This window comes from Mycteria americana, chromosome 5 (genome assembly GCF_035582795.1).
Source record: "Mycteria americana isolate JAX WOST 10 ecotype Jacksonville Zoo and Gardens chromosome 5, USCA_MyAme_1.0, whole genome shotgun sequence".
NCBI lineage: Eukaryota > Metazoa > Chordata > Aves > Ciconiiformes > Ciconiidae > Mycteria > Mycteria americana.
Genome location: NC_134369.1, coordinates 26,737,784 through 26,760,433, shown reverse-complemented (window position 1 = coordinate 26,760,433; position 22,650 = coordinate 26,737,784).

The window sequence follows — 22,650 nt, the reverse complement described above, 5'->3', positions numbered from 1 at the left end:
AAGTCTAGCAGTGATACTTTGGACAGTACATATGTTGCAGATGTATGATTCGGGAGGGGTTCAGCAATGCAGCTGAAATGGGCATTTTGTAGGTGTTTGAAATTTGGCTGCTGTGTAATTTCCTACTGTTTAATCTGTTGGTTTTAGTGTCAAAAGGAATTACAAAATAGACCAATCACCTGAGTGACATTAAGAAAAATCTGTTCTTTTTTTTTCTCTGCTTGACGGTTTAGCAGGTGAATTGTGGCAAACATTATTGCATCGACTGCAGTAAGCATTAGGGTCATTGGAGGGTCAAGTTCTCCTGCTTTGACTGAATGTGCTATATTGCTTTCTGAACCCTCCAAATGGCCTAACACCTCACTCCCTTATCTCTTCCAATAAAGCATCTTTGACAGAAAATGCAATCTCAGCTTCTTTCTCAAAGGACACACTAGAGATGCAATGGAGTACATGCCTGTCATTCTGTTGAATTACCCTGTTTGTGAAGAAGCTGATGATGTCCTTAAGTGGCTTCAATAATCTACCTCTCCTCACTCTCCCCGGGAAAACAATTTGGGATTATTCTGCTCTGGAAGACAGCAGAAACAGCTGGAGCTTGAAACTGCTCTAAAATGTTGGGGTTTCGTTGCATAAATCCTATAGAAACAAAATGCACACTGATCTCTTTAGCTTTACTGAATCTGCAAAACTGGATGTGGAGACAGAAGCTCAAATACATCTTGACTTTAGGACTTCGTTTACATTTGAAGCAAATGTAAACAATAATATGAAGAAGACTGTGATGTGAGAGAATGACGTTGATGAGAAAATTCAGGATAGGGCTTCACTTAGTCTAATTACTTCATTTTAGATAGAATCATAGAATGATAGCATTGTTAAGGCTGGAAAAGACTTCTAGGGATCATCTAGTCCAACCATCAACCTAACACCTCCGTGCCTACTAAACCATGTCCTGAAGTGCCACATCTACACGTTTTTTTAACTCCTCCTGGGACGGTGACTCCACCACCTCTCTGGGCAGCCTGTTCCAATGCTTGACCACCCTTTTAGTGAAGAAATTTTTCCTAACATCCAATCTAAACCCCTCCTGACACAACTTGAGGGCATTTCCTCTTGTCCTATTGCTAGTTACTTGGGAGAAGAGACCAACCCCCACCTCACTACAACCTCCTTTCAGGTAGATGTAGAGAGCAACAAGGTCTCCCCTCAGCCTCCTTTTCTCCAGGGTAAACAACCCCAGCTCCCTCAGCCACTCCTCAAAAGACTTGTTCTCCAGACCCTTCACCAGCTTCGTTGCCCTTCTCTGGACACGCTCCAGCACCTCAATGTCTTTCTTGTACTGAGGGACCCAAAACTGAACACAGTATTCGAGGTGCAGCCTCACCAGTGCTGAGTACAGGGGTACGATCGCTTCCCTACTCCTGCTGGCCACATTACTCCTCATACAAGCCAGGATGCTGTTGGTTTTCTTGGCCACCTGCGCACACTGCTGGCTCATATTCAGCCGGCTGTCAAACAGCACCCCCAGGTCCTTTTCTGCCTGGCAGCTTTCCAGCCACTCTTCCCCAAGCCTGTAGCGTTGCATGGGGTTGTTGTGACCCAAGTGCAGGACCTTGCACTTGGCCTTGTTAAACCTCATACAATTGACTTTGGCCCATCAATCCAGCCTGTCCAGGTCCCTCTGCAGAGCCTTCCTACCCTCAAGCAGATCAACACTCCCACACAACTTGGTGTCATCTGCAAACTTACTGAGGGTGCACTCAATCCCCTTGTCCAGATCATTGATAAAGATATTAAACAAGACTTGCCCCAACACAGAGCCCTGGGGGAACACTGCTTGTGACTGGCCGCCAACTGGATTTAACTCTGTTCACCACAACTCTTTGGGCTCGGCCATCCAGCCAGTTTTTTACCCAGCAAAGAGTACACCCGCCTAAGCCCTGAGCCGCCAGCTTCTCCAGGAGAATGCTGTGGGAGACAGTGTCAAAGGCTTTACTAAAGTCCAGGTAGATAACATCTACAGCCTTTCCCCCATCCACTAGGCTGGTCACTTGGTCGTAGAAGGAGATCACGTTGGTCAAGCAGGACCTGCCTTTCATGAACCCATGCTGGCTGGGCCTGATCCCCTGGTTGGCCTGCACATGCCTGTTGAGCGCACTCAAGATGAACCGCTCCATAATTTTCCCTGGTACCAAGGTCAGGCTGACAGGTCTGTAGTTCCCCGGATCCTCCTTCCGGCCCTTCTTGTAGATGGGCGTCACATTGGCAAGCCTCCAGTCGTCTGGGACCTCCCCTGTTAACCAGGACTGCTGAGAAATGATGGAGAGTGGCTTGGCAAGCTCCTCTGCCAGCTCCCTCAGTACTCTTGGGTGGATCCCATCTGGCCCCATAGACTTGTGAGTGTCCAGGTGGTGTAGCAGGTCGTTAACTGCTTCCTCCTGGATTATGGGGGGTTTATTCTGCTCTCTGTCCCTGTCTTCCTGCTCAGGAGGCTGATTACCCTGGGGATAACTGGTCAGACTATTAAAGACTGAGGCAAAGAAGGCATGCCTTTTCCTCATCCTTGGTGGTAATGTCCCCGTCCCCCCCCCAATAAAGGAGGGAGATTCTCTTTGGCTCTCTTTTTGTTGTTAATGTATTTGTAGAAACGTTTTTTATTATCTCTTACAACAGTGGCCAGCTTGATTTCTAGCTGGGCTTTTGCCTTTCTAATTTTCTCTCTGCACGACTTGACAAGATCCGTGTACTCTTCTTGAGTTGCCTTCCCCTTCTTCCAAAAGTGGTAAACTCTCCTTTTTTTCCTGAGTCCCAGCAAAAGGTCCCTGTTCAGCCAGGCTGGTCATCTTCCCTGCCGATTTGTCTTATGGCAGATGATTTATAGTAGTATAATATAATATACTATATAGTAGTATAGTAATTTTTTCTGATCTTCTTATCTCCAGTTTACCCAACAAATGAAAGATTAGGAAAAAAATAAATGAAGATACTGAACTTCCACCAGAGCTTTCATGCATAGCAAGTTAAGGCTAGTTGGCAAGTTGCAGAAATGGGAGTTGAAAAGTCAAAGCTTCCATTTTCAACTCTGCCGTAAATCAAACTCACTTCACTGCTTCATCATGTCTGGCCTTGGTCAAATCACTTAGCCTTCTACTTCCTCTGTTTTTCCATTTATCTTACTGCTTAAGGATCTCAATTTTCATACGTTAGCACAGACAATCACTGACAGTGATAACATCTGATGCTACCTATTATTACGCAAGCATGTGAGAAATTATGTATTTACAGTTTGTGTATATTGACACACAGTTCAACAGAAAATTAAAAGCTGACTAGTCAGCACAGATGTAATATATTTATGAAAATATATCTTCATAAACTTGATATGCTCAATTGCCACAGGATGTTGAGAAGTCCAGGTAGGACATATCCTGCATCAGAATTCAGATGCGGGAGAGGTTTAGTGAGAAACTGATATGGTTCCACTTCTTGGAAGAGAAGGAGATTTTAGAGAGATAATAGGTTTTAAGCCATTAATTTCAAGCAAGACTACAGCACTCTTCATGAGTACATCACCAGAAGATTTTGATTTTTGATCTCCATGAGCATTTGAAAAAGGTCTTTTGCAGTAAAAAGTCCCTTCTATCTGAGATGTATAAAATATACAACATAGATGCCATGGATCTGTTGTTGAACTATTGAGAACCCTCTAGTTATGAGCTGTTACCTTCAACTAAATAATATATTGAAAAAAAAAATAGATTGCTATGTTTTCCTGATTCTCACTTTCCGTTGAAAAAAATGCATATGTTCAATAAATGTTCAATGCTGGTTTTTTTTTTTTTTTTTTTTTTTTTTTTTTTTTGGAAGTGGAATGTGACAATAAAATGTTGAGAATCCTGGTTTTGGTTACATTATAGTTCTTTTTCTTTATAATAATTTCTAATATAATAACTTTTCTAACATTGCTGGTAATACCCTTTCAGATCTCTCTCATCTTTTTGTGTCTTTGTAATAGTTTCTGATTTCCCTTTCATCAGAGTGCATGCCATCCTTAGCAGTAGAATTTTGACATCTCTGTCCAATGTAGTATCTCATCTTTCTTGTGTTTATCAAAAGTCAAAATTGTTAAGAAATGCTAGTAGTTTTCACTATCTCTTTTAGAGGTATTATGTGCTCTAGGGAGACTATCTCAGAGATGGAAAAGAAATGTTCAAGGTTTTGCTGCTATTCTTTGAAAGTTTTCTTCTTAGAAACATGACAGCAGGAAGTTATGCAACTGATGTTTTGAAATGCATTAAGATGTTGCCAGTAATGGCGCCATGATATATATATGTTACTATCCACCAAAAATCAGTAAATAATACTATTCAAAGTTAAAAATGAAAGACATGGATAAAAAATGCAGAGCCATGGAAAAGTTTTGGTAAAAAAACAATGCATGGAAAAGGTAGTAAAATGTGCTTTACTTGTTTTAGGAAACTTGTCTATTTTCAAGTGTATTTAGTTTCAAAGACAAAACAGTGAATAATAATAGCGTACAGAATCAACACTTTCTTGTTGTTGTGTGATAAAAATAGGTATTACATTTAGCTACAGTGAAAGAAAAGCAACTTTTACTCCCCTGAGAATGCCTTCATAGGAAACAGCCTGTCAACATGCACATGACTGTACTGGACACAGACACATGCACTTTTCATGGCAGCTAAAGAGGCCCTCTTTGCAATGCTTGACTTTCAGTTATGAATGACAGTGTGTTGGCAGGGATACTGAAAGACATGGTCTGATATGCTGCATTTGTCACTCTTGTCCTAATGTTTCTCTATGGTAATGTGAGTGTTAAGGAAAGAGTGGTTTCTAAGTATAATGAAAATATTCTATAGTTAGACATTTTCAAGGATTGTGTGACAGAAGTCAAGTTTCCAATCAAATGTAGCCCATAAATGAAAGTAACCCATTAGTTTAAACAATACATGTACCTACTTAGAAAATACAGAGTCATAAAAGGCTGATCCAGTCAGCAACAGTGGTAGCACCTCTGTGATAACATACAGAGGGGAAAAGAAGGGGGAAAAAAATCTGCTGCACAAGAAACAGCAGCCAGAGGAGATAGGAGTGAGAATATGTGAGAGAAACAACTATGCAGATTCCAAGGTCAGTGAAGAAGGAGAGGGAAGAGGTGCTCCAGGCACCAGAGCAGAGATTTCTCTGCAGCCTGTGGTGAAGACCATGGTGAAGATCACAGAGGTTAACGGTGGAGCAGATATCCACCTGCAACCAGGAACCCACGGTGGAGCAGGGGAAGAGTGTGAGGAGTCCTCCCCTTGAGGAGGAAGGAGTGGCAAAGACAATGTGTGGTGAACTGACCACAACCCCCATACCCTGTCCCCCTGTGCTGCTCCGGGGGAGGAGGTAGAGGAAATCGGGAGTGAAGTTGAGCCCGGGAAGAAGGGAGGGGTGAGGGGAAGGTGTTTTAGGATTTGTTTTTCTGATTTCTCATCGTCCTACCCTGATTTGTTTTGCAATAACTTAAATTAATTCCCCGAGTCGAGTCTGTTTTGCCTGTGACGGTAATTGTTGAATGACCTACGAGGACAGGCTGAGAGAGTTGGGGTTGTTCAGCCTGGAGAAGAGAAGGCTGCGGGGAGACCTTATAGCAGCCTTCCAGTACTTAAAGGGGGCCTATAGGAAAGATGGGGACAGACATTTTAGCAAGGCCTGTTGTGACAGGACAAGGAGCAATGGTTTTAAACTAAGGGAGGGCAGATTTAGATTGGATTTAAGAAAGAAATTTTTTACAATGAGGGTGGTGAGGCACTGGAACAGGTTGCCCAGAGAGGTAGTGGGGGCTGCATCCCTGGAAACATTCAAGGTCAGGTTGGATGGGGTTCTGAGCAACCTGATCTGGTTGAAGATGTCCCTGCTCACTGCAGGGGGGTTGGACTAGATGACCTGTAAAGGTCCTTTCCAATCCAAAGCATTCTCTGATTCTATGATCTCTCCCTGTCCTTATCTTGACCCATGAGCCTTTTGTTATATTTTCTCTCCCCTGTCCTGATGAGGAGGGGGAGTGACAGAGCGGCCTGGTGGGCACCTGGTGTCCGACCAGGGTCAACCCACCACAATCATTTAGAGTTTACAAATAGGTAAAGAAGATGAGACCGCCTTTCCACCCATGTCTTCCTATTACAGTACAGAGGTGTGTGAATTCTCAAGGTTGCTCTAAATAATGACTGTTTTGTAGTTATTCCACTAATGCATCCTAACTCATCACGCTACAGGAAACCTTGTGATGAAGGATGGCCCCTCACAATAAATCATAGCTAGGAGGCTAGACCAAACACTAAGATGTGAGTTTCCACAAGTCACTACTCTAAACAGCAACTGAAATTGTTCAGGGGCCTGTACCTGACAACATAATGTTCAAAAAAGATGATGAATGAAAAGATAGATAATTTCAAGTAAGACATTTGACATTTTCATTTACTTAGAATTGTAACTGCAGTTATTTGGAAAGATTACAGGTTTCTTTTTTTGTAAAGGGTCACTTCTAGTGCAGGAGGCAGCTCAGTAAAAAGAATGGAATTCCCAGCTGGTCTGTAGGTAACATTATCTGTGCCTGCTTTGCCCTGTGAGATTGATAACACCACACATTTTACCAAGAAAAAGGGCTATACTAGCTCTGTATCACAACATTTGTTAATTTTGCTGAAGATTGACTTTGGATTTGGATTTGATTTTGATTTTTAAAGCCAATCCGATTCTCTGATGTCTTCTGGATATATTTGGAGATCTGGACTTCCCTAGAATAACTCAGTGACGGTGGCACTTTAGAACGAGTAGAACACACTGGAACCGCCATTTCAGTGAAGCCTCCGAGGTGAGCAGCTCTGAGACAGAGGACCGCGTCGGGGGACCGCTGCTGGATCGGCGAAACGCGGCAAAACCACGCAGGGAAGGGAGGAAAAATGGGAAAAAAAAAAAGGGGGCACGGAAAGAGAGGGCTACCGCAGCCACGCCCCGGCCCTTGAGCAGGGAGGCGGGAACTCCTGACGAGGGCCCGGCTCTGACTCAGCGTGGGCGGGGACAGGAGTGACGGCGGGAATTCCCTTCCCGTACAAGAGCATCTCCCAGGGAGCGCGAGCGACCAGGACGGGAAAACAGGGCGTGGCGCGTCGGAAGGGCGTGGTGCATCAGTTTGCACGGCAGTTCACGCAGGCAGGGCATGCAGGCAGGGCACGATAAAGGGGATCCTCTATCCCCCCCCACCGGGCTGAAGGCAGCAGCCCAAAGGAGGAGAGTGAATGGAGGCAAGTCCACGCTCATGGTGGCAGGCAAAGGCCCTCCCTGCCCACCTCGCCCCCCCAGGTGCCTCTGTACAACAGGTATGAGGCCCTGGAGGTGGAAGGCCAGTCAATGGAGGATGGGGATGACAGTCCATCTACACCAGAGGTGTCACCCAGGTCAGAAGAACGTACCTCTCGTATTAACACCACCTCCACAAGGAAGAGAAGACGGGTTATAGTTGTGGGTGACTCCCTTCTGAAGGAAACTGAGGGTCCGATATGGCGGACAGACCCTCCTCTTAGGGAAGTCTGCAGCCTCCCAGGGGCCCGGGTGAAGGATATCACTAGGGCACTCCCTAGCCTGGTACGGCCCTCGGACTATTACCCTCTACTGCTCTTCCATGTGGGGGGCGATGAAGCTGCAACACGAAGTCCTAGGGCAATTAAAAGAGACTTCAGGGCCTTGGGACGGCTAGTAAGGGACTCTGGAGCACAGGTTATTTTCTACTTTCTCCTTCCAGTTGTGGGCAGTGACACTAGAAAAAACAGAGGTACCCAATATATTAACGCATGGCTCCGTGGCTGGTGTCATCACCACAGATTTGTTTTTTTTGACAACGGGATGGCCTACATAGCACTGGGTTTGCTGGCGTCTGATGGGATTCATCTTTCCCAAAGGGAAAAGAGAATCTTTGCTCAGGAACTTGCAGGGCTCATCGACAGAGCTTTAAACTAGACTCGAAGGGGAAGGGGGATAATATCAGGCTTGCCCGAGGGAAGCTGAGGGACGACGTGCCACGGTTAGAGGGAGCGGGTGCCAGCCAGGGCACTCAGCCTGTGTCTCTGAGATGTGCGGGGTATGCTGGGGCACAGCCGAAGTCGAACGGAGTTGAGCTAGGGGATACTGAGGCAATAGGAGCCAAGAGGGAAATGCCAGTGAAACGCCTCAAAGCACGCAAGGGGTGTTCTTCTATGAAGGAGACATGGGTGACAGCCCAGCTGAAGTGCCTCTACACCAATGCACGCAGCATGGGCAACAAGCAGGAGGAGTTGGAAGCCATTGTACATCAGGAAAACTATGATATGGTTGCTATCACAGAAACATGGTGGGATGACTCGCACAACTGGAGTGCGGCGATGGATGGCTATAAACTCTTCAGGAGGGATAGGCGAGGCAGGAGAGGTGGTGGCGTAGCCCTATACGTCAGGGAGCGTCTGGATAGTTTAGAGCTCAATGATGGTGACGATAGGGTGGAGTGTCTATGGGTAAGAATCAGGGGGAAGGCCAACAAGGCAGATATTGTGGTGGGAGTCTGTTACAGACCACCCAACCAGGATGAGGAGACTGACGAACTATTCTATAAGCAGCTGGGAGAAGCCTCACGATCGCTAGCCCTTGTTCTTGTGGGGGACTTCAACCTCCCAGATGTCTACTGGAAATACAATACAGCAGAGAGGAAACAGTCTAGGAGGTTCCTGGACCGTGTGGCAGATAACTTCCTGACACAGCTGGTGAGTGAGCCAACTAGGGAAGGTGCCCCGCTGGACCTCTTGTTCACGAACAGAGAAGGACTTGTGAGCCATGTGATGGTTGGAGGCTGTCTTGGGCAGAGTGATCATGAAATGATAGAGTTTTTGATACGTGGAGAAGTGGCGAGGGGGGTCAGCAGAACCACCACCTTGGACTTCCGGAGGGCAGACTTCGGCCTGTTTAGGAGACTGGTCGAGAGAGTCCCCTGGGAGGCAGCCCTTATGGGCAAAGGAGTCCAGGAAGGCTGGACATTCTTTAAGGAGGAAGTCCTAAAGGTACAAGACCAGGCTGTCCCCAGGTGCTGAAAGATGAGCCTGCAGGGAAGAAGACCGGCCTGGCTGACTAGAGAGCTCTGGCTCGAACTCAGGAAAAAGAGGAGAGTCTATGACCTCTGGAAGAAGGGGCAGGCAAGTCAAGAGGACTACAAAGGTGTAGCGAGGCTGTGCAGGGAGAAAATTAGAAGGGCCAAAGCTGAGCTAGAGCTCAATCTGGCTGCTGCTGTAAAAGACAACAAAAACCACTTCTTCAAATACATTAGCAGCAAAAGGAGAGCTAAGGAGACTCTCCAGCCCCTAGTAGACGGGGGAGGGAACACAGTGACCAAGGATGAGGAAAAGGCTGAGGTACTTAATGCCTTCTTTGCCTCAGTCTTTAATAGCAGGGCCAATTGTTCTCTGGGTACCCAGCCCCTGGAGTTGGAAGATAGGGACGGGGACCAGAATGGAGCCCCCATAATCCAGGGGGAAATGGTTAGTGACCTGCTGCACCACTTAGACACTCACAAGTCTATGGGGCCTGATGAGATCCACCCGAGAGTACTGAAGGAACTGGCAGATGTGCTCACCAAGCCCCTTTCCATCATTTACCAGTAGTCCTGGCTAACTGGGGAGGTCCCTGCTGACTGGAGATTAGCAAATGTGATGCCCATCTTCAAGAAGGGCCGGAAGGAGGACCCGGGAAACTACAGGCCTGTCAGCCTGACCTCAGTACCAGGAAAGCTGATGGAGCAGATCATCTTGAGTGCCATCACACGGCATATAGAGGATAACCAAGGGATCAAGCCCAGCCAGCATGGGTTTAGGAAAGGCAGGTCCTGCTTGACCAACCTGATCTCCTTCTACGACAAGGTGACCTGCCTAGTGGATGAGGGAAAGACTGTGGATGTTGTCTATGTAGAGTTCAGTAAAGCCTTTGAGATGGTTTCCCACAGCATTCTCCTGGAGAAACTGGCTGCTCATGGCTTGGACAGGTGTACTCTTTGCTGGGTAAAGAACTGACTGGATGGTCGGGCCCAAAGAGTGGTGGTGAATGGAGTTTACTCCAGTTGGTGGCTGGTCACAAGCGGTGTTCCCCAGGGCTCTGTGTTGGGGCCAGTTGTGTTTAATATCTTTATCAATGATCTGGACAAAGGGATCGAGTGCACCCTCAGTAAGTTTGCAGATGACACCAAGTTGTGTGGGAATGTTGATCTGCTTGAGGGTAGGAAGGCTCTGCAGAGGGACCTGGACAGGCTGGATCGATGGGCCGAGGTCAATTGTATGAGGTTTAACAAGGCTAAGTGCAAGGTCCTGCACTTGGGCCACAGCAACCCCATGCAAAGCTACAGGCTTGGGGAAGAGTGGCTGGAAAGCTGCCTGGCAGAGAAGGACCTGGGGGTGTTGGTTGACAGCCGGCTGAATATGAGCCAGCAGTGTGCCCAGGTGGCCAAGAAAGCCAATGGCATCCTGGCTTGTATCAAAAATAGTGTGGCCAGCAGGACTAGGGAAGTGATTGTGCCCCTGTACTCGGCACTGGTGAGGCCGCGCCTCGAATACTGTGTTCAGTTTTGGGCCCCCCACTACAAGAGAGACATTGAGGTGCTGGAGCGTGTCCAGAGAAGGGCAACGAAGCTGGTGAAGGGTCTGGAGCAGAAGTCTTATGAGGAGCGGCTGAGGGAGCTGGGACTGTTTAGCCTGGAGAAAAGGAGGCTGAGGGGAGACCTTATTGCTCTCTACAAATATCTGAAAGGAGGTTGTAGAGAGGTGGGGGTTGGTCTCTTCCCCCAAGTAACAAGTGATAGGACAAGAGGAAATGGCCTCAAGTTGCACCAGGAGAGGTTTAGACTGGATATTACGAAATTTTTCTTCACTGAAAGGGTTATCAAGCATTGGAACAGGCTGCCCAGGGAAGTGGTTGAGTCACCATCCCTGGAGGTATTTAAAAGACGTTTGGATGAGGTGCTTAGGGACATGGTATAGTGGTGGTCTTGGTAGTGTTAGGTTTACGGTTCGACTCGATGATCTTAAAGGTCTTTTCCAACTTATACGATTCTGTGATTCTGTGAAAATGCAAACATGAATTGACATAACCCTTCCCCTCTCTTTTCTAAAACTGAATCATTCTGAGTCTGAACTGGTATGTTTGTTTAACATAGATTCTGCTATCCCTTGGGGGATTGACTGTGGACTTTCCTATTGTGTGTTTTGTTGTACACAGGCCAGCGTTATGCTACTCTCAGAGTGGGAGCCCCTTTGGAATGGTGCTGGTTTTGCTGTATGTTACATTTTACCCTGTGCAAAGCATTATTCCGAGATAGAAGCAGGTGAGCATCCAGCTGTTACACAGCACCTGAACTATCTCAGGAACTGAACTGTCTGAGGCTGAACTGTCTTCAGCCATAGGGATGGGTTTCAGCCTGACTACTTTTGAAAGGTAGTATTAGTGCTCTTCATTAATATGCATGTATTAGTGTATTCATTACTTGTAGAAGAAACTATGGTTCTTTCCTCATTGTAACACAATCAAATACTTAGCAGGGATATTACTGAATATAAATTGACAGCACTAGTGCAATAATGCAAGTGCATCTTTTTCCTGAGAAATGGACAATGTCAAGGTTAGCAGGGAAGTCACATCTCATACATATCTCATTGGATGTTCTATGCAAGAGCTGCATTTAATGCTTCTGCCCATTTGTCATAAATGCGGATTGTTGCATTATACTAAGGAAATCCAAAGATGAAGTAAAGCTGGGAAACACAGTAAGAAACTCTGAATTTCTTACTCTGCTTTCAGAGAGTGAAGAAACGAAGACATTACTTAAGAGCTCTATTTTTTGGAGGGAATACATTATTAAAAGAAACGTATACATTTCAGAATTAGTAGTAGTATTGCATCAAAATAAGGGGCCTTGTTTAATAGAGTAGAGGAACAAAGAATGACAGAGAGGAGAAAATCTGCACTGCTGAACTTTCCAAATTTCACTTTCTGTCTGAGACTGCTGAAAATTAGGTTTAGTCAAACAAAAATTACCATTTAAATAACATTTTAAACATCAGAAAAAATTGCTCTCTGACTCATAAAAAAGTATGAAAGGATACCAGAAGATCCTCCAGCCCATCTCTGGACATCTCTCTATCCTCCTCTTCTAGAAGAGAACACCTGCACTATATAATTCCTGATCACGATCATGGAATCTAACTGGATTTTAGAAAACTAGTGATGTAGACTTGGCTATGTGTTCCAGTGCTTACTTGCAGAAATTCTCCCAAAGTGTGTCGTCTTTGTACATAATATTTCTTTTTGAGCTATCCAGAATGCTTACTGAGAATGTCTTCGTAATGGTCTTTTACATTCCTCAGTCGTGTTTTCTCTAAACTGAACAACAGCTATTCCTTTCATTTACTGTCACAGAGTATGGATTCTAGATCAATGTTTGCTTTTCTTCTCTTGACTTTCTCAAACTGATCGACATATTTCTAGCAGTGTGGCTTCCCATTACAGAGATAATTCTGAGCTGAAGCCTTACCAGGGCACGGTAGAGTAAAAATACAATTTCCTTTGTCTCACAGACCATTTCTAGTCTATACATTGAAGTTTCATAATTACTTTTTTTATTAAGGCTGCTGATTTTGACTTGAGTTCAGTTTCTGATCCATGATATTCCCTTTGTTGCTGATCTTTTTGGGTCAGTCCTTTCTGAGAAGACTTCAGTTCAGTCTGAATTATTTAACTGTAGCGAATATTGCATGTTATCTGTTGATACATCTTGATAAGATTAGGTTTTATGCTCAGAAATGTGATGAAAGACTTAACAATTCTTCTGCATGCGAGAGTTGAAGCTTACTATTCATTAAGTATTTCAGTTACCAGGAACTGTTTTACTTGAAGTGGCACATCGACTGCTGCTATGAATGCTGTTTTTGTGCTGAGCCCTTTAGAGGCGGTCTGCTAAGGCACACTGTCTTCCATCACTTCATTTGAAATAACTTCACTCACTGACTTATGTGTGTGTTTCCTGGAAATCCAGAGTAGCTGGTAGTGTACCAACCCGCCTGCAGGCTTTTTGTAATGTCTTGTCTTTTTTGGTTGGCTTCACCTCATCATTGCCATTCATGCAGTATGTCAGTAAATGGATATGAAGAAGTTAAAAACCCTTTTTCTTTGAAACCCACTGACTTTTAGTCTCCTTGAATAACACTACTGTAAGAATAAAACTAAGGCCTCTCAGAATGAGAGCTTCAGGTTATTTGCCATCTATACTAGAGACATGAGGTTTTGTTTTAGCTCTGTCAGCTAGTCTGTGGAAAAGGCAATAAACACAAAGTGTAATCACTAAATATATACACAATTGGATTTCATGAACTTATGCTTGTGATTACATTTTTATATCTTTATATTCCTGTTCTTTGGGGAATTAGCTGCTTTTCCTCTGGTTGGAAACTCTCATATACATAATGTAGGTCCCCTGCATATCAACAATAAATAACAGCAGAAATTCTCAGTTTTGGGATAAGGTTGCTCATTCACTTTGCTTTGTGTGTGTTTGTGAATAGATTATTCTCCTAACATGGCATTTTAGGGATTTATCAAACCTGTGTTGAATTTGGTAAACTAAATCAATTTTGAGAAGTTATATTTATAATTTTCAAAATTGGAACATCTTTATTTTTGCAACATTTTACTTAGATTCTTTTTTCTTATTTTTATTCATTGATCTTTATTTTCAGGAATAGAAACACTCCAAATGAAAAAGTGGGGTTTTCCTTCATTTCGGTTTTTTTTTTTTTTTTTTTTTTTTTTGGGGGGGGGGGGGGGTGTCCATGTTAGTTGTTTTGTCAGTTCTACATCAAACCAAACAAATCAATATACACAGATTCATTCCTAAAACCATCACTGAAACATATATGTACTTGTGTTTTTTTACATATGTATTGACATAAGTAAGAAGCATTAGGTATTTAGAACTTGTGAAAGTCCAGATAGTTTTGATGCTAAGATAGTTTTGATACCTTGAGTACCCATATGTGGCTAAATAAACAAAAGTGTGTTGATTTTCAGTGCTTCTACACAACAAATGTTCCTACTGACTACAGTAAAAAGACCAAGGTGCCACCCAGAACTTCTAGAATAGTTTCTACCTTTGGTTGGTTGGTTGTTTGTTTACTGATTTAAATGCTTAACTGTGCATTCACAAGAAGATTACAGATTTTTCATAGCAAGTATTAGGGTTGACATATTTTCATTTTTTACTTCTCAAGTTCCTGCAGAATTGTATTCAATTTTAAAAAATGGTGAGAGAACAAAAATAGCTTACTGTTCTGTTAGATAAACTTTAATTACAGTTCTTGCAGGTGGGAAGAGAGACATGTCGTTATTAAAACATATTTAATTAAGTAGTGTAGATAAAGCTTTCCCTTCTTACAATGTGCCTCCTTTTTGATAGAAATCTGACAGCTGGTTGGTCTGGAGTTAAAGAGTAAGTTTCAGGGCAACCAGTGCACTCAGATGTTGCCTTCCCATTGAAGCCACACTCAGCCAAGGCAACAGGAGTCAGTTTTAATGAAGCTGGTGCTGCCCAAGAAGGAGGTAGATTACGAATTAGTCATACAAGAAAAAGGAGACATAAAGGGATATACAGAGGAGATAAAACAGTTTTAGCAGCCAAAGAAAGGTGATTTCCTACTGAGGGCACTCAGGTCCTTTGAAATGAAAGCAGCAGATAGCAGGGGTATTGTCACCGAGTTGGGATGACAATTGTTTAGAAACTGATTAATGTCAAGGATATTTCTCTGATGAAGAATCAGAGATGGGATTTTCTGAATTTTGGGTGACTGTCTCCCATTTATTCTCATGGAAGACAGACCACTTTGGACTGTGACAAGGTTTGACTCACACCACGGCAGTGATGTCCATATTGTGTTTAAAACCACATGCACAAATAATACGTCACAGTTGTGAATTTTGATGGAAAATCCAAAGCTTGGATTTATGGTAATTAAAATTAAACCCTGAAAGCAAATCTATCTGTGAAGGGTCTGACACTTCTGTGGCTTTCTTTCCTACTTCATATTGGAGCACAGTGTGTGCCCTAAATGTTAGTAAATTTATTCTCATGAAAAGATAATTTAAGAAAATGTTGTTAAGTCTGTTTTCCCAAAAATAGCTGAGACAAAACTTGAGTAGCCAGGGCTTAGTGCCTGTAAATTTCTTTTATTATATTATTTATAATTATTTATTTATTATGTTTTAACTACCAGCTTCTCAGACCTCTTAAAAACCTAATTGCGTATTAAGGGTAGGTATATTGAGCAGCTGGGTTACATTGCTGTTGCTGTGTTATGTTCAAGCCATCCAAACCCAGCAAAATTCTTGCAGAAGCCAATTATATTTTTCACATGGACAGGATTTCAGGTAACTGAGGCCTGATGTAATGAAGCCGCTTGCCTAAGGTTGCATGAGTAGTCTGAAATAGAGTACAAATGTGAAGGAGTTCCATGACAGGGCCGCAAGCATTAGACCATCCTTCTTACTTGCAAGTAGTGGCTCTGAGTAGAAATGTATCTGTTTAGTTGATATATTTTTTAGATAAGAAAATGGAAGTGTTACCAAGACACTTACTACTTTCTTTAGCAAAGCTCAGAAAATATAAATCTTGATATTCTTTATGTGTATGGACTGTCATTATAAAAGCTATGCCAATTATATCTTTTCAACTAATTCATTGGACTGATGCATCATAAATCAAATAGCTCACTAGATTTATTCACTATAGGCAGAAATAGTTACGTTGTTGTCAAGTCTTTCAGTGCAGCTAATTCTTGTAATGCTGCAAACATTAACTACTGTGAGTGGTTCCAGCAAAGTCAATTAATTTAATGAAGCTTACTCATAGTAATAAGAATTAAGTCACTGCTAAAAACTAAGCTATGATAAACTATGTTCTTTGGGAGAATTAATGCAAAAAACACTGCTGATTCTAGGGATATAGTGGCAAAATATTTCAGTAATTAAACATGTCAGAAAAAGCCATATTAAACTGTTTCAATGAAGAATTCATTCCTGGCATAAGATAACATTTTATTTTTTAGATTTTATTTGAGTATACAGAAGCTGGTGACAATCTGTGCTCAACTGGATTAACACAATTGAACATTCCCACCATTTCAAGCATTTAAAACCCTGAATCAGATCCTAAAAACCTCTCTTCCCTTGGTTTCTGAATCACTAAGTAGTTGGATAGTATTTTCAAGTTTGGGTTTTGGGGGTTTGTTTATTTGTTTTTCTCCTTTCTATAAATGTGCCATTAGAATCTGGTTACTGAGAAAAGTGTGAAAATTAAGATTGTGCAAAATGAATTAATTCTTGGAGTAGTGCTTTAAAGATAAATCCAGCATAACAAAATATGTGCTGAAACAATAGGAGCTGTCAGCATTACTAATGATGTAAGACTCATGCTTTTTTCAGTCTGCTTTCTACAAAATGATTAGTAAATTTGGTCATTATATGTAATTAATAGTCATTTGAAAGAAAGACAAATGATATATTAGATAGCATGTGTGAGTCTTTCTGTGCCAGTGTGAATTTTAAGAAAGCGGTCTCGAAGCACTTTTCTAATAACACTTGTATAGAGTGACAGCACATCAGTAATGGCATGAATCAATTTCTTAAGGTGGCAGGGCTCAGAGGCTGCAGACCTCCCAGAACTGAATGTTTCTTTTCCATACTGCTGTTCTGTTTTGCTTTACTACTTAACAATATATCAGAGTGTCTTGACTTTTCTTCTGGCTACCCACACAGAAGTCCACAGAGGTAAAAAACCCTGTAAGAGAAATATAGACCCATCAAGAAAACCCAGAATATATTGTCATATTTATTTGTTCAGTCTGAGATCTCTTACTCTTCCTGTTGATGGTGTTTCAGAGGTGATAACTTCAATGTTAGCATCAGTGAGCTATAAAGCTGTATATTTCCAAGCTTTCCTCTGACAAGTAAAAAGCCTAGAGGATGATATTTTTTTCTTCACTTTCCTGAAAAGTGGACTTTTAATTCTTTGGCAGGAAACCAATGTGTTTACTGGAAGAAAATAAACTTCCATAAACTTTGCAGACCTTTCCCCCTATGTTTTCTTTGAATGCCTGATTATTTTATACTAATTAGTAGATGTACTAATTTAACATTGAAATCTCAATTTCAAGAGAAGATCATAGAAACAGGAAGACTAAAATATCTGTATTGCCTACCCTAGAGGTAAGCTACAGTTAATGGTCCATTGCAGCATATTCTGTGTCATCTGCACACACTGCTCTGATTGTGTCAGCCAGGACAACTGACTGCCTCCCTGGTTTGGCAAATCTCAATAGGCCTCCTGCTCAGAGATGTATGGGGGGATCAAAATTAAGGAAGACTCCTGTATCCCCATAGGTAAATTCAGAATCATAAATCCAAGAGGATGATTCTTGAAACCCCTGCCCTGAGTGGCTTTGGTTTTGATCATGACACTTCCCTGAACAACTGAAGTTTTGCATGCTCAAACTTCTAGTCTGTTGATAGGACTAAACAGTGTCACTTCTGTCCTATGTGCTAGTGGTAAGGAAATATTTTGGGGTGGCGGGAAATGTGAAAAAAGATTAATTTTCCTACAGGAAGGCCTGCATTCATTAGAGAAGTATTTTAATTCTCATGTTCTCTTCCTAACATCAGAATCTCAAACACACTGGTACATTTTAAACATTTTAAACAAAGTAAGAGGTAAAACCTAGGCTGATCTGAAAAGGTTGTTGAACTAAGGTTCCTCACTTCCTGGAGGTTATTAAGGGCCTATTAAAGCGTATTAATCAGGAATGTTTTAAGAATAAACATACCTTTTGAAGATCAACTAGATGATATTTTGATTTTTTTCCCTGCCTTATTTTCTGTGTGTAATCAAGTATTTCACTTCCAAAAAAACCAGTCATGCAGTCTTTTAGAAATCTTAGAAATCTTCAGGTATGCTCCCCAGTTATGCTGTCAGAGAGCTTTCCTTGTTTAGCTGTTTCTTCAGAAGATGTGTCTTCTTCTTCTTGTTAGACTTTCAAACAGGCCTGAATAGCTTATGGGAAAACATACCCACTATATCTTTTAAATACTCAGGAATTTAAAGAGTATGTGGGAGTTGGGGTCCTGCTTGATTGCCCTAATAAATCACTTCTTAAAATCCCCTTGATCAGCTGTTAGTTAACTTTAAAAAAACCACAGTAATTCAACCTGAGTTAAAGTGAAAACTAACAAACAAAAAGCGGTGAGTTTTGCTTTGTTTTTACCAAGTATGAAATAGGGAACACAATCTCTGCAGTTTGGTAGACACAGGTTTGCATAATTGTAATGAAACAAGGCTGTCTTTGTGTAACATTTAGATTAGCTTCAGAAGTTCCTGTTTGGTTTGGCTGACTCCTTATTTCTTCTGCTCTGTTCTGTGGAGGACTGTTCTGAATATTACTCAACTACTTCTTCACAGTCTGGTTCAAAAAAAAAACACTGCACAAACTTTGGTTAACTCAATCAATTGAGAGAGTTTTATATACTTTGAAGTTTCCTATTGATTTAATCTTATTTTTTATTTGATTATCAAATGTATAAATCAGTAATCATTACAAACAGAAAAATAAAACTTTTCCATTTGACATATTGAGCATCTACTAATAAAGATGACCTATGCACTCAATTGAAAAGAACTAAAATATATGCATTGGCCTGAGTTGACAACAAGTTTATAAACTATAATGCTGCTTGTATTTCATTTTTTGCTGATGTTGGATTGAATGTTTTAGGGGCTCTGAGTGGGCAAAAACAGTTAAGAGAAAATCACATTGGAAAGCCTGACATTTCAATGCCAACCAATACCCTTATCACATCAGAAAAATACAGAAGTTTAGAAAGTATGCCAGATTCTGTGTGGAAGTAGTGTCTTTTTGTAAGCCAGATGAGGCAAGTCTTTTAACATAGTTAATCTTCAGCAACATTGCTCTTGGAAGTACTCTGAGGCAGTTACTGAAATAGAGCTGAACTCAGTTATGTTCCCTCACTACTTTCCTATACAGAATTTATTCAACTCAAGTAAAGCTGCCTTTGCAACCCTCACCAGTTGAAGTTGCAGATAATGCAATAATTTAAGTGCAAACAAGCTTCTGTGAAATTCTGCAAGGTTCTTATTCTTATTATCAGTGAAGTGTGAAGACAGACTTGTGACTTTCACATCATATTTCTCAAGTAACTTATTAAAACTGACTGTTATGTTCTAGAGATGATCGTTAATGTGAACAGCTCCACTGAGATGAACGGAGAAAACATCTTTTCTCTGAGGTATCTTTGCAGTCTTTTTCAGGCTGTCTGTTTGCAGCACTACCTTACATCAAGTTTGCGTACAGAAAGTTATTTTCACAATCATGATGTCTAGCAATAGTTTGCTGACTTCTTCCTTTGCCTAAGTTACAGATCCAATACTTCAAAGACTCATAAACTAGACTGGAATCAACAAAAAATGTCTTATTTTTTCAGTTCTTGTTCTCATGGAATTACTTTCAAAAGACAGCAAGTGCAACAAACATTTGACTTGTTAGTCTATTAGTTTATTAGTGAAAATATGAAGGGGAGTGGCTTTTCTACCAAATACTTCCAACACTTATAATCTTTTGAGATCCTAAAGGGAAAACCATAATAGAATAGAAACCTGCTTTGTTTGCTATCTAGCAACAAGCGGTCTGTTTGTTCATTTTGATTACTTATTATCAATTTTGATTATTTATTATCAAGCAGCTATCTCCTTCCCTTGAAAAATAAACTCCTGGTGAAGCATGGTCAAGTGGAAGGATTGCTAGATTCTCTCTAGGTTCTGTCTTCTATGCAATAGTATTTTATGGTATAGTATTCAACTGTTGGCACGGATTCACTGACCCAATTGAAAAATGCTTTACATTTGGTCACATTTTGACTTAATAACATGTCGAGCTATACAGATAATTTATTCACATAATTTAATTCTTTGTTCAGTAGCCAAGCTGAAAAATAACATAATTAAATGGTTTTAGGTTTTCATTTGTCATGTCAGGTTGAATGAACCCATCAGAAATGGTTAATTTCAGACTTTTTTTTGTACAGAAGCAGTGGAATTTTTGAAACAAATGCCTAAATTGCATGAAGACTTGAAACACAGCAAGAAGTAATGGTTGTGCTGATGACATATCTATCACTCTCCCAGAAAATGGTATTTAGAGAACTCAGCTGACAGGTGAAATAATATGATTTAGCCTTCTACCTCTTAAAGTGTTTTTATATGGGTATCCCACTTCTGCAAACAGCACTCTTTCCCTTGCATGATGTGCTGTATTTCCCTGAGTTGATGGATAGTTTCAGTTACTTTAAATATAACGTTTTACACATTACTAATTTTGAATAATAAATTTAATAAGTTATTACAATTACTAAGTATACGTGAAAATAGTTTCATGTAAACATAAGAAAATAGTTTTGTTTTAAAAGTTATATGACTGGCTATTTTTGTATTATTTTAAACAATATTTTAAACATGAAAAACTTCTCCCAAAACCAAGATTATTTTTTAAATGAAACTTTTGGCTATCACTAAACAGAGATTTCTATGAATATTTTTACCTAGAGCCAATTATTACTCATATATGTTCATATATCCAGCATACTTCTCTAAATGCTTGAAATAAAGTATCTGTGTCATAAAACGGTGACAAATGTATCTGGGAGGCTGGAAGAACTAGTGCAGGGGATGAAGTGAAAGCATGACTCTTGGTTAAACATTAAGGTCTCATAATTTTACTTATAACTTAATTGTACACTGTGGAATGAGAGAAACATATACACATTCTGTATACATTTTAAAGTAGAAAAATTAAGGAGACTTCTACACAGCTTCCTGAATTTGAAACAAATTAATTTGCAGGATATATGTGTTAAAGAAAGTATGCAAAGCCTAGTCCCTTGGTTTAGTTAGAAATGCTTTGGATGTAGTTATAGAAAATACATTTTTAAAGACAATCTGGAGCAAGCAAGGAGCAGTGATTAGATATACAGCAGAGGTTTCTGATCCTAAAATACATTCCAGCTTCTTTTATGTGCAAACCACTTAAGAGCAGGCTCTAACAGCTACTAACAATCTTTCTCATTGACATTGCTGCTTTTTAAAAGAACTCTTTTCTTTATCAGATCAGTACCTAAAGAACAAATCTGTATAGTACTGAGGTAAGCAAAAACACATGTGAGAAAATAAGCTGAACATATTAAACCAGTATCCCTCTTATACCTAACATGCAGTGTCTTTCCTAGAGTGGTAAGTTCAGACGGAACTAGTATTTTTTTGTAAGACAGGCATGCAAGCTGTAAATTTGACTTAAAGCCAGTGATTGCTGCTTTCTCTGTGTTCGTCAGCACAAGTGTTACAGTGGCATGTAGAGAAATTTCCCTTCCCGTGCCAGAATTTTCACCAGAAAGGGAAGGCAAAGGAAATGTAAGCTGCTTGGTTTTTTGCTGGTGCTGAAATTCTTCATTTCAGTAAGGAATGAGAAAACATAAGCAATTGTCAAAATGGTTGGTTTGTATGTCTGTGTTAGTTCTGTGTTATTCCTCTCTGCAGCAAACAATATGCTTGTAGTGGACAAGCATATTGATACTGAATGATGAAAAGAATATTTTTCAGTGGTGTCTAAGAGTTCACTATCTACATATACCCACTAAACGTACTTCTCGTTTTACACCCTTTTCCCCCACAAACAAGCCTTTTTAAAATTTGGAGTGAGCTATTCCAGCGAATTCAAATAAGATTGCATGGATGAATTTTAATGTAAGTTGGGAGGACAAATAATGGCAGCTGTGGAAATTAGATTTGTGATGATCAAATACACTCCATGAAAGCACACTTATGCACAGGGAACAGAACATGTACCAACAGGGAATATAGTACAGTTGACTATAGCTATATTATAAAAGCTGTTTAGGTACCCAAGGCGGCATTTGGGAATCTGTAAAATTTACATGGAAAGCAGGCATGTAAACCATTGACAGTTTTTTTAAAAATCTGTTGTGTACATATCTTCTTGAGCACCTGATGTCAACTTCTTCACAGGATCAAGTCTAAATGAAGTGAAATGCACAGTAGCCTGGGCATTAACAGCAAGTAGCAAGTTAAATAGAACTTGAAAACAAGTGGTCTAAGTTTAACTTTATTTTAGGCCATCTGCTAGGGAAACGTGGTTGGCAGCTGTGTAGTAGAAAAGGCTAGGGCACATAAAGTGGTTAGCTAAGGGGCAGAAACTACAATGTGCCATAAAATTAACCTCTCTAATGAGTCCATGATCTTCGTATTTTGTGGAGGTATGAATTTTAGTTTCTGGCCTATGTCTTTGAAGGTGTTACATAGTTTTCCCCTGACCGTAGAATCAAAAGTTCAGATACAGGAGTCTCTCTTGTTTTGGGGGAAAGGATAAATGTATGTGGGGTGTTATTTTTGTACTGAAGAAAGAATAATGATGTTTTAAATACCAGTGCAGTGAAAGAAAAAAAAAAGTGAAG